Here is a 17,226-nt window from a genome sequence, read left to right as displayed (position 1 = left end):
TTTGATTTTTAAGTGAGCCATCTTTATTAGACAGTCAAAATATGGGTCATAGCTTACATAGGGGAGAGTCATCAGAATCACAGCATGTAGTATGGGTCTCTGGTTTGCTGTAAGATGTCCTTCCCAAGTCCTGCAGTTTCAGGCATGCAACCTGCATCCTGTTGTCTTTGTGGCTTGAGTGGGCAGAAATGATGGGAAGTGCTTCAGAGAAAGGTGCTAGGAGGCAAAGACATCCCTGTCTGAGGTCAAGAAAAGGCAGACAAATTCTTCACACAACAGTCACTGGAGGAGCTGCAGCAGTCCTGGGTAAGAGCCCTTGGGGTGTCTTCCCAGCAATTTAGGGGCCAGCAGAACAGGAAAAACCTGAGCTGCTCAGTGTGAGATGCCAACCATTTCATGACGAGAAAAGGGAGAGACAGAACGAAACTCTGTGTGTAAGTCTCTCTCTTACTGAAGTTTCTCAAGTAGGAAGTGGCAGAGTAGTCTTGGAGCATACCTGTGGGAAAGTAGAACATTTTGACTAAGCTTCATGAGGTGTTGAGAGGGGGGGGGAGAGAGTTTAAGGGATACTTTCAGCATAGTCTGTTTTAAAATAGACTATTTTTAGTGCTTTTATACAGGGTAGATTTGAAAAGATGAACTGGCAGTGTCTAAATGCACAGATAAAAGCTGGATCGGTTTCACAAGGTGCTGAAGTGGGTTTAATGCTGAATTTCTGCTGGCTTCTGAACTTCATGAAGGGAAAAACCAGTAAGGTTTCCCCATACATAGCTTTGTACTTACAGGCTTTTAGCCATAAACAGTTCTAAACAGGAGGTTTGAAGGGAAATGCTCATGTTTTCTGAAGTGCATTTCTTTGGGTTGGGACAGAAACCAGAAGAATTTGAGTCCTTTGGGACCTAAGAAAAGGTTACAAAATGAGAAAACGAGCCTAGATTTTTCAGAGGCACCACAGGGCTGGCTTTGGAGTCAAACAGCGATCTTCTGAAGGGCCTGGGGCAGGTGGGGTACCCAGATGGCAGCAAACCCAGCAGGCCTGCCAGGAGCACAGGGCAGCTTTGCTCCAGTGATCCTGGGCCAAGGCTCCAGACTGAGCTCAGGAAAGGCTGGCTGACCTGCTTTTTATCCCATTGCATCAGGTGCTGTGGCTGTTCAGCAGTTCTGCACGCCCAGTCTTCAGGGCACCAGCATTCATCATGTAACTGCTACTGTGTACTCAGAGACATCTGAGCCTTGTGTGTAAGGCATGACAAAAAATCCTTCCCTGCAATAACTTCACAGCTCAAGGCGTTCAAAATTAGTAGCAACTTTTGAGGACACCTTAATGTTAGTACCTTCCACTTTCCTCCAAGTTCTCTATGAATCTGGTTTGATTACACAGACCTGACATGAACTGACAGGCAGACTGTGGGATACACAGCACTCCACTATTTGTCCATACAGGACTTTGGGAATCAAACTGTTCGGTGCCTTTTAAAGGTATTTATCAGCCAGTCATGCGGATACTTCGTAAATCCCAATACCGTGTTTGCGCTCCTGCTATGAAAAAACGTTCTAATGGATTTGTTTTCACATTTTCAGGCAATGATGTAGCATCACAGACAGAATCAGACTGCTTCTGAAATAATTTTTTTTACGAAATCAAAATACAGAGATGTGGGATGTTACGCTTCTGGCCTCTCTGTAGTTATCTGTATATTTAGCACTTTGTCTGATGGCAGCTGAAAGTTTCACATCTATGCTATGAGATCTGTTTTAATTTCTGAGACCAGATATATCAATATCAATATATTAGTTCTTATTTAACTGAAAAATCTTGTTATCCTTATCAGGGCATGAATAAATCCCAATAAAATTATTTTGTTTATTTGATCTAGTACCCTAGTTGATCTGAAGCAGTACTCCCCATCTGGTGTGCAACTGAGCTTGGGGGTTGATAGTTTCAGATGAGATGGAAGCCAGTCTGGCTCAGTGTTCAGCACTGGGCATCCAGGTACAGGTCAAATAACAGGGCAGGCAGACAGGATTATTCCCCTAGAACACACCTGTAGCAATTTGGTTTAGGGACTTCTTGACCAAAGGAGTCAGGTTTGTATATAAACACCTGCAGTTGTCTCTTTTCCATTCTTAGTCTGGCCTTAATATTACTTTTTGTATGGAAGTACTTTTAAATCTTTTCCACTGCTCTTCTCTGAGCCCTGAACTTTCTGCTAAGCCCTTCTGCAGATGGCAGCACCAGAAGTGTATGGGACACAGATGCACTGCTGTGCTATCCTCACATTCTCCATTGTTTTCACTACTCCTTCCCAAAGCATCACAAACACTTAATTTTCTGACTGCTATGGAACATAACAGTTCCATAAGCTGACATTATTTTTAAGAATAGGCCCAAGAGCCCATCTTGATATAATGAGGTCAGAAGTTTTTTTTCCCATGTCCTTTCGTTTGAATTTCTAGGTTGCAGTTTTCCTGCTGTCTTCTCACCTTGTCATTTGGTAGCATATGGTTGTTTTGCAGCTCCTCAGAGATACCCCTTCTGTTTTACTCAGCATATCCTCATGCCACCAGGAAGTTTGTCACATTTATTACTCACTCATTTGCCAAGTAATTTACTAAGTTCACCAAACATCATGGCCTTCAACACTTGTCCCTCTGATACTGCCCTAGTGAACTCCTTCTGTCATGAAGGTTTGCTCCTTATATCCACCTTTGTTTCCTGTCCTTTAATCATTCATCCACTCATTATGCTGTGAGTTTATATTCCTAGGAACCTTTGGAAGCAGCTTTCTTCACGGCCTTCTATGAAGGAAAGGATCCGTAGGATAAGCAGGTGCTTGTGTGCACTGAGCCTTTTTTGTCCATGGCCACTTCAAAGGCTTCTAATAGTTTCCAGAAAGAAGACAACATGGAAGATGGAAAGTGAGAGACAGGGAATGTACCAGTATTACCTGTCTTCTACAAACACCCCAGTGGGTACGGAGTTCATCCAGGGTGCTGGAAGACTGCTTCATTGCTTCCTCTCTTCAAGGGGATTTGATATTGTATCTTGCAGGGAAGCATCCCAACTACCACACCATTAGCTTAGCTTCTTTTTTTCTCCCAGCTTTTCTTGATAGATTGCCTTCATTTGGCTTAAAATATGCATTGACTCAGGGATAGGAATTTATAGCCTGGTGACTGTCCTTTAGGTTCTATTTTATCCATTGCTGTTTCAGTGAGCGTTTGGTTTCTCCAGTTGAAAGTGGAATCAATGGCAGTGAAAATGATTGACGAATTACATGCAGCCCACACATAAGGATGATTGAGAGTGAGAGATGTAGAACTGAAAAGGCTTCTTTCAACTACCTCCTTCAAAGTGAAGTCCAGTCTCCATCATCCACCTGCTCCTTTTCCTCCCAGAGAACACCTCAGCTGTTGAACAGTCTTGCAGTGTCTTCAGACACTTTGATGCATATGGGAAAAAGGCTGGAGAGAGAACCACCAGAAGTGGAACAATGCAGGGATGTGCATGCCCAGAACTCCTACAATGGAGAAAGGGGTGAGGACCTAACATCTAGCAGGTAAGTTGTAAGGACAGTCCCAAGAAATCCTGTGTTGCACTTGGAGAAGTTGGAAAACCCAATTTAAAAAAAAACATCATGGGGAAAAGGCAGGTTTGAGGCACACACAGTTGTCCTGGTTGCAGGACCTGCAAGTAATCCTTGGAATCAAGAACAGGACAGCAGGCAGGAAAATAGGTGGGGAGGTGCTGAGGGGCATGAGGAGCTCCCAGGTGTTATAATGTCCTGGGAGTCCCGTTTAAGATTCCCCTAATGCTCTGACAAGCTGCAAGCCAGTTTCAGCTCCACTTTGTGGCCACTGCCTGGGTTAGACCTTCAGACATTTCCCTTACTTATGGATGTCACTGCTCTGAGCAAGTGTCTTGTGGATATTCACAGCCCCCTGCAGAGGAAGGAAAAGCAGAGATGAACGCTACCGGGTGATGGGGGGACAAGGATGTAGCTGACACCAGGTAGGTATAGGAGGGTTGCAATGAAGTCAAATGGCAGCTGATGAACGAAGAACTGTTTTACCTTTAGGTTTATAGTAATGGTGAAAAGCTGTGGACAGGGACCACTTACCCAGCTGAGCCCTTTGGCACTTCTGTCCTTAGAACCTTGCAGACGCAAATCACAGCTCTCTCTTGCCTGGGTAAAACAAAGCACTCACACTTATCCCGGAGAGACTAATCCTGCTATGTTCCCTCAGGATGAGCTAGGCATAATGAGACTTTTTTTGTAACTATTGTCTGTGATAAAACCAGAAACCTTTTGTAGGTTATTAGCTGATACAATGATATTCTGATGCGCTTTGTAATTCACTTTTTATTCATGAGGCCTGACAGCCATTTACACATTGTGCTTCAGGATTGTGTGGGCTCCATGGAGAGGTTTCTTCTTGCTGTGTCAGGTACTTTGGATATTGAAAGATGATGAAAAAATTGTTTATGCGTGGCAGCTTTCCTCCATGTTTTTTAAAAAGGCAGAAGAAAGCAGTAAGCTATTACTAAGAGAGCCAGGAACTTGGCTTCAGGACTCTTTTAATCTCCTTGGCCTCATAATAATTTGGACCTAGCTGCTTCTCCCATCACTACTATGATTTCTTCAGATGTACTCAAAGCTCTCAGAAACTGCCAGATCCACGTGGCTTTTGCAGTGCCACAAAGTTGATTCTGTTTCATATTCCAGTCACTGCTCTTACCAAGCATCCAGTTCTGGGAACAGTCTTGTGACGGCTGGGAGCTGCTCAGATGGTGGCAAAACCCCCTTGACTTGGAAAAGATTTTCAGCTGTGGAGAGGATTTCTGATCCATGCCGGATGAAGCTAATAAGATCTGCACTGAATTCAGGATGTGCTGGCTCACATTGGGTAGGATTTTGGCAGCTTGCATGGCTGTCAGATTGCAATGTTACATGCCTTCAATGGCAGACAGGAACAGGGAGAAGAGCAGATTGTGGCTGCCAGGCAGCTGGGAAATAGCCTGATGCAGTAGGTGGGATCACACATGGCTGAGAACACCAGCTTGTGTAATGATGAATGGGAGGTGAATAGGAGCCATGGAATACTAGCCTTAACTTTAGCAGGTTTTTCTGACCACAGTCTGACAAGGAAAAAAACCAACAGACCATTGGAAATATGAAGAATGTAACATCTGAGAAATGCCCGACCTCTGCCAAGCAATATTTGCATAGAGGGGCGAGGAGGTGTTAGAAATATTTTTCCTGTGGCAGCTTGGTTAGGGCTTCTTCTAGCTGGAGTCCACTGGTCCAGTGAACACAGGAAGACCTTTGACCTTGACCACAAGAAATCAGGCCATAGTCTGTGTAAGTGTGCATCTAATGTATCTCATGGATGTTGTATTTTAGTGGGACTGGTGCTCTGTTACTTTCAGTTGCTCCTGATTCAGCTGCCCTCAAGGCTTTAGGGACCCTTGAAGGCTTTTCTAGCTGGCCCTGCAGGGCACTCTCCACCTCCCTGCTGCAGGTAGCCGAAAGTACATGTGGATGCAGGCGTGGGAACTTCTCAGCGGCACACGCAGCACCTCACCGGGCAGCGGGCTGTGATCCGGCGGGATCAGGCCTGCCCTGTGCGGGGCTCCCCTCGCTTTGGGCCGCAGAGCGCCTCAGGGAGCAGCGTGGAGAAGGCGGGCAGGGAAGATGTGCTGAGATGCTTGGCGGCAGGGAGCAGAGACCGTGATAAGCCATGTGGAGGACTTTTTATCTGTTCCCACGAAGTAAAAGGAAAGCAAAGGAAAGGGAGGCTCCTACAGCCTTCCCTGCGCGGGGAAGGGCCGTGAGGGCTGGGAAGGGGCGGAGCGCCCTCTGCTGGCGGCTGTGGCCCGGCCCGGCCTGCGCCGTCGCTGTGGGGGCGACAGTCTTGGACAAAGTCATTTCACAGCTCTCAGACTCCCGGCGAGAGCCGTGGGCACAAGAGTTCGACTTCGCGAAGTGTTCTGAAATCTGCTTGTAAAAGATGTCGAGTAGTAACAGTGCTCTCTGCTAATATAAACCATTGTGCAGGAACATGTTACTGCTGGAATTGTGAAAAGAGATGGTGCAGCCACACTTGGGGACTGCATTGAAGCCCAGGTTACTGCAATAAATTGCTCTCCTTTGCAGACCGAAATCCTATATGCTGGGGAAAAGACCTCGAAGCCTACAATTACCATTTTTAATCTGTGTGTCCACATGTTGCTTCCAGAATAAACGTTGTGTTCTCTTTAAGAAACTAGGGCTGAATTATCTTTGGTTTTCAGCTGTGTTTCTGAGGGGTAACTGTGTTTCTCAGCAAGCAAATGCTCTTGATATTACATAGCTGTCATGAGAAAGAAGATGACATGCTGGTAGTTTGGCAGCAGTTCCCTAGTAAAAGAAAGCATGTAATGATCTTATTGCACAATTTCCCTATTTTCTTCTTGTTCCATATCTTCCACAGATGCAGGCTGGAGAGTAAAGAATTGCACATCCTGGTTTTGTAGCAAAACTGACTTTTCTCAAGAAAGCTCCTTTCAATTTTTTATAAGTGGCAGCTCTGCTCAATCCCTATTTCTCCTCCTACCTTTTTAAGGTTGGAAGCAGTTTTAGATGTATAGTGTGATTGTCATAGACCATTTTCTTCCTGCTGTGCTGAATCAAGGCTGTAGACAGCAGAGTTTCTTCTCAGCGGGTAGAATCAGCTGTCAAGTGATAAGAAATGTGCAGTTTCTACTTTTTACATTAACAACTGTTGTGGACTAATGGATGTGGTTGCTAATCTTAAAGCAGCAGCGCAGTATACCCCAGCTACATTTCAGTGTTTCTTGGGATGATGTTTTTGGTTGTTCAGATGGGTGTAAAGTGGAGGTGGGGTCACTTTAACCAATAAGCATCGTCTGTAAAATTGCTGCTGCAAAGGTTTGTCAGCTAAAAAAAAAAAATCTCTGTTTTTTGATGCATTTCAGTTATGTAAGTAAGGTAAGTATAAAAATAATGCTTGAATGCTTCATCTGTACATGAAGAGCTGGTTTGCTCACAGGGCTTATGAAACAGAGCTTTTGCCTGATCAGGAGGTTCTTTCCTAGGGGCAGCTGGTAGCTCACTCGACCCAAGGAGCAGCTGGGTGCTGTGTGCTGCTGTCACTACTGCTTGAGACCAGTTGTCAGCCACACTGAGTACATTGATTAAAAAGAAAGGGCAACAGTCAGCATATACTCTGTACCCCTGTGCCCCAACAATTTCCTGAAGGCCAGCCTGCTCTTCCCCCTGTTTACACCTATTGCTATCACCATCAAAATTTTTCAGCCCTTTTTCTACATAGGTTCAGAACTGAAGCACTCAGCTGTATTCACTTGAGCAAACTGAAAAAGAACAAGCAGTTTTGTGAGTGGTGAAAAATTTGTCCTTACAGATTTGGCTGAAGAGCATTCTATCTCTGTGGTTCCCCCAGGGCAAGACAAACATTTTAGTAATGAAGTTGTATGTAGTGAGCCCAAGCGTTCCTCACAACAATCAGCAAGAATGGAAGACAAAACTTAATTCACCTGCTGTTGGAAGCTCATCTTTCTGCACCTATATAATTTCTGCTAAAAGAAAATGTGGCTCAGCAAAACTCTAAGTACTTCTAAAAACTGACCCCATTTCTACCTTTGAAAAGGAGGTGAAAGAATGCCAACAGGTAGTCTGCCAAGCTACTATCTATCTCTGATGGATTTGCTTCTTCCATCCTCATTATCCTTCTGCTTGCAAGAAATGTTTTGAGAATCGAATTCTTGGATTCTAGGTGAGCAAATGCAATTCCCTGATGTCCTGCTAATGCTGTTGTGGGAAAGAGACTGTATAATACCAGTGGCAACTCATGCAGAGACCTGCCTGTCCTCCTGGAAGCTGCAACACTTACCATCATCACTACTGCCATGATGACATGAGGTTTGTCCTTACCGTACATAATGTTTGCAAGTGCTGCAGCCAGCAAAGAGGATGCAGGGTATTTAAACACAGAGGTCCTTCTCTCTGCTCAGCAAATGCAAGATACTTCAGGTCATCTAGCTATTCTTCTTGGGGAGGTCATCAGCTGCACCATGAGGAACCAAGGGGCCTGTCAGAAGGCCAAATGTTATGTTCTCAATAAGGCTGGTCCAGAGATCACATCAACACATCATATAATTTTCCTGCTGGGCTCATCCTTCAGATAAAATTTAACTCTTCAGCCATTTCTGACAGGGCATGTTCCTCTGCTGCACAGAATTTTCAGCATTTGAAACCAGTTTGAAAAGGCTCATCAGTCCCACAAGTACTTGGCAGTCAGTGCATAGCCAGAACTGCACAATGTTACAGAGCAGAGAACAAATACATGTGTAGTTGCAATTGGGAATATTTCCATCTTCCTACAATGATTTGTTCATCTGGCCAGAAACTGTGAGGCAGTTTCATAAAACTTAACACCATAGGTCTGAAATAAACGTTTTTTGTACATCTACATGGCCAAGGTGAATACATTATTAATTATGCAAAAACAGTCAGTTGAGTGAGTGGTCCATGCCAGGCCAGTTAGCCTGAGTCAGAAGCACTGTTCAAGTTTGACGTGAATTTGGAGAGGAGTGGAGAGAGGCTGCCCCTGCTTAAAACCTTATGTTAATGATGCAGTCACAGCATGCTTGGGATGGGTTCCTCTGACTTCTTACCCTTCTGCTCTAGCCCAGGTCCTCTCAGGACTAAGAAGCCTTTTGTCTGTGAAACTCTGATCCTGAAGTGATCCCAGGCTCCAGCACTCCCCCAGATCTCTGCCATGGTGTGTTCAGCATGTTTTCAAAACCTTGGGGGAGCAGAGAAGTTTCCTGATAGTGACAGATATTCTATGTACTATGAGGGAGTAAGGCATCAAAGAGCACCAATCTCAGTTTCTGGTCAGAGAACAGTGCCTGCCATGCTTTGTTATACACCAAACTGAACCACCTGGTGTAAGGCATTGGAGATGCTTCAAGGAGGAACCATCAATTATAAATCTGTGCAGCATCTTCTACAATTCAGAAAAACTTTCCTGATGCTCTCATAGTCATTACAGTATAAAGCTATAAAATAATATTAGTAACAGTACTCTGCTTTAACACAGGAAACAAAATAATGTTGTGAACTCTTGGCTAAAGATACAAGGATTAGATCATGAACTAAGCTGTTTTGGCAGAGGGTGGCCTGGAGTCTTTCTAGTCTCCTGCAAAATATACTTGAGGATTAAGCCTTAATTGGCTGCTTTACATGAGGAACACAGAAGTCTTCTCTTTACATCCAGGGCTGCTTGTGACACAACACACTTTTTAAACTCTCCCTTAGTTTTATCCCTTTGCAGAAAGGGGTAGGCAGAAATCCAACTAATTCTCAGTAGCCTCTGTTGTTCAGTGGTTTATTGCCCAGGCTTACTTCCTCCCAAAATTAGTGCTGTGCTTAGTTACAACCTTAAACTATTTCTATAAACTGTGTATCCTCTGACCTTGTCCCTCCTGTGAGTTATTATCCTCTCCCCCCAAGGGACTCAGCAGTTAACATTTCAGAGCTGAAGCTCATGAGACTGGCCTGGACTGCCAGCCGAGGTGAGTCAGCAGAGCAGGAGTGCTTCTGTCCCAGCTTCACATCTTGTGTTTGCAGATCCTCTGGTATCGACTGATACAAAAGCCTGCCTGGCTGTGCCTGATGCCAAGCATATGAGAGGAAAAGGCCAGGGTGTGGACAGAAGCAGGTTTTTCTGGCCCTCATCTACTAGTATATTGTGATGATGCTTTATGGGAGTGTGTGTTCAACACACAAGCTTTGCTATGCTGTACTACTCAAAGTAAGGGCTTCTTTGATTCACAAGCTGGTTTCACGTGGTCAAACTAGCTCAAATATATTTATGCTGTGCTACTTTTGGTGTAAGGAGCCCTGCCTGCCCCTGTAAGGAGCTGTGGTGGCCCAATCATTCTCTTGCTAGCTCAATGTGCACCATGTCCCCTCAGCTGGGTCGGCTGACTGGGGCTCCAGACCCACTGATATCAACCCAGGGACCCTCAGATGTCCAGGGTAGGGACCATGCAACTGTCCAGCCCTTGTGCACAGGCACAAGGCAAGAAGCCAGCATCCAGCGTTATGTGCAACACTGTATTGGGTGCAGCTCTTCCGTGGGTTCAGACCTGATTTCCCAAATGCATCATGTCACTTGGAGCAGCTGAAGACGGGATGTGATGGGATTTGATCTCCCCGAGCGACAGGGGTACACACCAGTTGCTCAAACACCTCCACGCTAGGTTTCCTATGCAGAAGCGTGTGGTGCCTGCTGCTTGCACCCACTGGGTGGAGCAGCTCCCTGCTTAATGTCTGCTGCCTGCACATCCCTGTCCTGAAAGGGTGGGTTCCAAATAACCACAGAAAAAGCAGAGGAGCAAAGTAACACTGAATGAAGAACTGCATTTGGCCAGCTAGAGCAAAGCTGAATTTTACCAGAAAAAAAGGCTGGCATATAGTATAAAAACAAGGTAGGGAAAGCAGGTCTCCATGAACAGCTATTGATTAATCAAGAGCCAGTACAGGGCTCTAAAGCCCCTTTAAATCCATCTTTAAGAACAAGCAAGCAAACATATAAGCTGAAGCCCTCATGTTACTATTGTAAGCTCCCTGACCACATTAACTCACTTAGGGCAGGGCCATCAGCCACAAAGGGCTCCATGGCTATGAAAAGAACTAGTTAAGATGGTTTAATCAAAATAATTTCCTGTAAAATTCTGATATTAAGGTGAATATTTAGAAAGGTTTTAAGTTTTTATTTTAGCAACCAAAGTAATAAAAGCAAAGAAAATCAAAACAATTTGACAGGAAAATTTTAAAAGCTGAATGTAGGGATACTGCTTTATTCATTTGCCTAATAAACCCCTCATTCCTCCATTTATTCTCATCTTCAGACAAAAGATTGAAAGGAACTTTAAAAAATGTTAAATTGGATAATTTTTCTTCATCTTTGTTATGATTACCACAAAAGGAATCATAATTGAATGAACAATTTCAAAACATATTTCTCCTTTCCACAGTGGGGTAAGGAAGACATCCCCACATGCATCCTGTCACAGACAGCAACATTTAAAGAATACTCAGGAGTTTTTACAATTTCTTCTCTTTCTATTCCCCTAAATTTGTATGAAACATCTAGAGAAAAACCTCAAATGAGTGAATGATGCAGCAACCACCGACAGCTTCATCCCGTGGAGGAGGTGTCCAGAGAAGCATGACCCAGGATCCTCAGGGTTTGCTGAGCACTCTAGGATCAGTGGTAAGGAAGTTCACCTTCAGTGTTGATAAAGAAATTGCTCTCCCTTTACTCTTTTCTTTTTCTGGGTAGCAGCTCTGCATCTCATATCTATAAGATCTCTTGAACCAGTCGTCTCTTCTTCTACTTCTAAACCTTTCTGTTGAAGCAGATCAAGCTTAACTCTACCACAGCCAAAGCCAACACAATATGATAAAACTCTTCTGATGGGAGCCCATGAACTCAGCCCAGCTAAAAAACATCATCATGTCTCATTAAAAAGGTATAGGTGTCAAAGTGTTTGAGGTGCTATGAGTCTTCATTAACACCAGTGTACATTCTGGGCCCAGAGCAACTACTGTTTCCCCATAATTCCTATGACAGAAGGACCATAAAAGATGAGAGAACAGCTGTAACTAGAACACTAGGAGTGCTGCTTCTGCGTTCTTCTGGCCTAGCAGTAGAAACAATAGAGGATCATATTGTCTTCCTTCACCACTGCATTATTTTTTTTCCAGTGCAAACCAGAGAAGTGTTACTTCCTTTCTCAGTTAAACTTCCAGCTTTAAAACCGGACTGACCTGTTTGCTCTCTTTTATGCTGTAGGAATTTCTAGTATCACAGGAGAAAGAAATCTAATCCACCTACAGTTCTGATTTAAGCCCTTTCAGAGCAGGAAAAAAGCTGAAAGCATTTCTTTAGCTAAGGTGATCAATGTAGAGACCAAGGTAAAGGTCTATTCTGTGTTTTGAAAAAAATATTTATCGTAACTTAATTCCATGCTTTTGTATTGTAATACATTATAACTTCTGGAAGTAGATTTTCCTGAGGTAGGAAGTAGGAGGTAATCATAACTCATGAATGGTCTTTACAGCAGTGAATGGAGTTACCCCAGAGTAGGATGTCATACCCATGAGTAGAGAGCAGCTTTTATTAACACATAGTTGAAGGAGGCAGAGTACACAGAAATCAAAGGAAATGGCATATCAGGGTGCTGTGTAGGAGCTTGAGTATCTGGGACAGGGAGGGAGATGGGATTCTGGGTATTGGGCAGTAGAGGTAATTAGGAGATGTACTTCAAGGACAAGCTTTCTTTATGGACCCAGGACAGCCACTATGTCCTGTGCAGGGAGTAAGCAGAAACTCTCTGCATGACACTGAATGATCTTCTGGCACTTTAGAAATGCACTTCTATTGTCACGGAACGCCTGTGTATCAGTGTATCAACGCCTTCATTACTTATTCAAGTAATTTTGTTGCTCATCAAATCCTCCTTGAAGTGTGTGGTGCAAGCAAGGGAGGACATAATGTTGAAATTCTTTTGCTGCTTAATTTCCTTCAGTGGATCCTTCCCTGAAGAGCTTCTAATGAGGCTGACCTTTATTAGCTAATTAGGCTCATTGAAATGGCACGATTGCATTTAGGTTTTTTTTCCTTCTGTGGATACTCCAGATTAAGTTCTCATCATTAGGCAGATTGGAAGGGGACTTGTAACCATGTGTGGAGGTCAGCAATGCACCTCACCTTCCTGCCTCAGCTACTGAAACTGGCAGGGAAGCTGTGCCACATGGTGCCAAATAGTGGGTTTGACTACATTGTGATAGTGTTAACTCAATTCTGTACCTATTTTTAGTGAATTGCATGCTTATGTATGTGCAAAACAGTTGCTATATGGCAGAGACCAACCCAGATTTTACAAACAAATTCAGCATTTACAATGCGGTACAGAAAAATCACTCTGGTACAAGATCAGTCCAGTCCATCAGGCTGTGCTCTACTGTTCTGCTTGAACAATGAAGTTCTGAAGGTTTAACAAATATTGGAGTTCTCAGTCCAGCTGCCCCATGGGTAGGCCCCAGGTTGGTCATGGTAGGCATTACTTCCAATCTTTGATAGCTCTTCCAGAAGATCCCTTCCTGATTTCTTCCATCTTTTCCCATATCCAGATATGGAAGTGGCACACACAGCAGGGTGGCATGTAGTGCTCGCCAGCTGGAGAAGCAGTATAAATAACCATGGGATGATACTTGATTCCTGCATCACCCTCTTCTTATCTGAGGGCATCAATGGGGTAACTACTCTACCATGCTTTACTGCTTTACAGGGAGCAAGAAAATCACAGCATCTATCAGATAAAACCAATTCCACACATGTCTTCCAGTTTTAGAAAAGTGTTCTTACAGGATTTCCCCATGCTAAGGAAAAAAGAAAAAAATTGTTAAGTTTCCTTTTAATCATTGCTGCTAATGAAGTTTTCTGATGCTGCTATTGTTAGTTTCTTAAAGACTTGTTGATTCCCTGAGGGTCTAAGCATGAATCAGTTTTATAACCCAACCTTGGCACCTCTTGCTGTTGAGAAGGGCTATGCTGTAGACGCCGTCACAGGACCCTGAGGCTGAGCTCCCCCTAAAGATGAATGGGAAATTTTCTTGTGCTCAAGACTCAGACCTACTAAACTGGGGAACATTTCAGCCATCAACCCAAGCACTTTAAGCATGCATTTAACTTAGGGGTATTGTAGTCCTCTTGCCTTGCATGCTTGGCTATCTTTTCTTCTTCATGAGGGCAACTTAGAACAATCAACTGTAGTAGGAAAGTTTTCCTATAGCAAAACCATTAAAAAGAGGAAATTACTGCAGTGTAAGAAAAACCTAGTAAATAGCTTGTGCTTAATAGTGACATACACATTAAGTCAATCTTAAGGGAATTAGTTCTCCAAGGCCTCAGTTTTTTCTCTTTGTGCAAAAGCAAACTGTGTTTCATTAACACTTTACATGTGTAGGATTTACGTACTGCTTAATCCCTTATTATCTTGTGTGCTGTGGGCTAGATGTGGTGTTGCTTCATCAGCCTACCTTCCCCTGTGCTCATCTGGAGCTGCAGGACTGTCAGCATCCTCTTGGAAGGTCCAGCACCAGTTTGCAGCTAGTCCATTCTGCCCACATCTGACTCCAGAACATCTTCCCTGTGCTCTCCTTTTTAGGGGGTTTGATGTATTCCAGCAGTGTTTGCCTGCTGACAGTAAGTCAGATTTATATTTGCATGCATTAGTGTAGCAGAGAAATGAATAAATGTAGGTCCCAATCTGCTTTCTCTAGGACATTTGCATTGTTAATGTTATTCCCTCCCTGCTGTGTCCACTCCTCACCTCTGGAGCAGTATGGCAAGTGGGGTAAGGATAGAACGTCTGAACCTCGTGTCAGTTAAAGACTGAGGAGCAAGGCAGGTGGCAGGAAATCCAGGGTGTTATGGTGACATGACTTTACAGCATGGCTGAATAACTGTGAGTAACCCTGGTAATGTGCAGTTAATGCAGCAAAGTTACTTAGATTCTGTTAAATTTCTCTATTAGACTGATTGCTACGATTTGCTGGGGACTAGATGTACTTATGGAAGCTTTCCCAGCAATTTCCTTGCTTAACAGCTCTGCTTTTTGGAAAGGCAACAGAAAGCTGTGTGTTCAAGGAGAGGGATGAAAGCATCATAAGGCTGACAATAAATGCAGGCCTTTCCATGACACAATCCAGTAACAGTAGAAAACACAAAAATTTTCAAAAAACCCTGTAAGAGTTCTCTCCGTGAGGTGGAGGAATTGCAGCATCTGCCAGAGCCAGTGGCTAATGCAGATTCCTGGCAGGGCTGAGCAGCTTAAGAACATTTTACTTGCTGCTGGCTAGACCAGGGAATCATTTCACATTTGCATGTGTCCCCCGGGAACAGAGGGATTAAGACACACACACATTTCAAGCACATTCTCATTCTGGGAGTGAAGTTATCTGAATTAAACCAACTTGGAGGCATCCTACTGTCTCTCCCTAACACAGCCTGGAGAGCTGGGCACTGTCACACACAGATGTGCCGATGTGCACACCTCCAGGAGCAGCAACTGCCTAAGCTCCATCACAAGGACTCCTAGGGGTGTGGGACCAGTTCATTCCTGACTGATGTGACATCACCTGGGAACCCTTGGAAATGTTTATAACATAGGTTGTTTTTATCCTCTTTTCAGAGTTGGTATAAAATTCCTTTATACAAGCATTTGAACTCTGATATGCACTCTTAATTTACTGGTCTTCTTTATACTTACAGAGAAGTGGAAGGCATTCTCTTATTTAATGTGTGATCTGAAAGATATTCCTATTTTACCAAGAAAGTGTATGGACATGGTAGTTCCTAAAAATGCAGGTAATGCAAAGACTGTCTTTATAATTTATATTCTGTGCTCATTGTAACTCACACTAACCACTGCAGCAAAAGAACTCATTTGCCATAAAAAGGATTAGCTATCAGTTTGTTATCATGTTCTCTTGATATCACATATACTGTGGCTATAATAGAAGTTTGTTATGATCTACAGTTTAAATTATTACCCATTCCACATCTCATCTTACTGCTGCTTATTTGTGTCACCAAAATCTTGATGCTCTTTCCTGAATATCATCCATCCATGTGAAATAGTAAAAATACCAGAAGGCAGTTAGAGATGCCATTCACCAGAGTTCAGAGGTACAATACATACTTTTATTTCCAGGGAGTACCCTGTTTACACTGAATTTTCCTGGACATTGTTGGCAGTGATGGTCATGGCTGATTTCTTAAATGTAAGTTGGGTCATCCACAGTGTCATCCCACTGGCCATGTTGCTTCAGCAGAGTTCCCTGTAGGAGCAAGGGATGACCTCCCCAAAAAACTATTCTCTATCAGTGAGTGTTTCTCCTGTATGGAAAATTTTCTGCGTGGATTTTCTGAGATCCACACCTACCAGATTATTGCTAAATATTGCCTGGGTAAGGAGGAGGTGAAGCAAAGAATCAGGCTAAGGGACACTTGTAAGAACTGACAGGACTTGTGTTGGGGTTTGTATTGCTCATGTTGTTACTGCAGTAACTCCCACTTGAATGTATGTAGATTTTGGAGGTGATAGCCTTTATCTTGCTCCCTTCCTCAGTGCTCCTTCACAAAATCTGTTCACACTGAGCCCCAAAATAAAAATAGCTGGTGGCTGTGGGTTAAAAGCAGAGATTTTGTTCCTCTTTGTAGACAGACCAAGAGGTGCGTGTAGCTCTATCAGAACCTGGGACACAATGCAAACTAAACTCCAACAGAGATCTTAAACTTCACACTAGCATCCCTCTTTCATCCTTTCTGTTTTACTCTCACCCCTTTTGTATAATTATTTCTTCACTTTTTTATCTGGTTTATTTTGTATGAGTGCTACTGTTTTTGTTGTGGTCTGAAATTTCTGGAAGTTAGTACTTCAGCTTAGTATATTTGTTATCTTTTGTATTTACAACCCTTCTGGATCCATTCTGAAAACTGTGTTTTAAGGGCATGTGTTGAAAGGGTGTTGGAGGGTGAATACTAGAGATTCTGCATCAAACAATTGCAGTCTTGTACTGGGCACTTGCCCACTGTTTAGCTAAAAGCTGTAGAAACCCTGGGGATTTGTTCTGAGAATAGTGAGCAGCCATTTCCAAGACATATAGTCTTATGGGTTTGACCTGTTTGAAATTTTTTTGAAACTCGTTTGAAATCTGAACTGGTTTTGAGGTCAAACTATAAATAAGTCACTCAATAATTCAGGAAAGTGTTGAAAAAACACTTCAGCAATCTGAGGTAAAATATGGAGCTTTGAGCTAATAAAACTTTTGATGCCTTTGGGTTTTGTCACTGAGGAGAAACAATGTAAGCTCTCTGTACATGCAGATCTGGACTACTTTGAGGGTAAACATCTAGGTCTTGGATTTTTTTTCACTGAGAGAAAAACCTGAAATTCTCCATCTTGAGATGTCATCTTGGCATCAAGGCATGTAGTTTCTGAGGTCTGATGCTGTTTAAAGAGGATGATTTAGTATTTTCTCCCTACCTGCAGCATTTGGCTACAGCAGCAGTTACACTTCATGTAAGAAAACGACTTGGCTCCCAGGGCAGAGGGTGCAGGTG

The 17,226-nt window shown here is 43.4% G+C and overlaps 1 long non-coding RNA gene across 1 annotated transcript; it reads right to left on the bottom strand.

Moving 5' to 3' along the window:
• LOC147652586 (uncharacterized) lies at positions 1 to 13,492 on the bottom strand. The gene is made up of 2 exons (XR_015288336.1): positions 2,485 to 13,492; positions 1 to 496 (listed from the first exon to the last, which is right to left on the bottom strand). It is a non-coding gene; the product is annotated as an uncharacterized LOC147652586 (long non-coding RNA).
• Positions 13,493 to 17,226: the final 3,734 nt, after the last annotated feature.

The sequence above is a fragment of the Cyanistes caeruleus genome, chromosome 6 (assembly GCF_971803275.1).
Source record: "Cyanistes caeruleus chromosome 6, bCyaCae1.hap1.1, whole genome shotgun sequence".
Taxonomy (NCBI): Eukaryota; Metazoa; Chordata; class Aves; order Passeriformes; family Paridae; genus Cyanistes; species Cyanistes caeruleus.
Note: the sequence above shows the minus strand (reverse complement) of the source record. Positions and strands in the feature narration are given on the sequence as shown.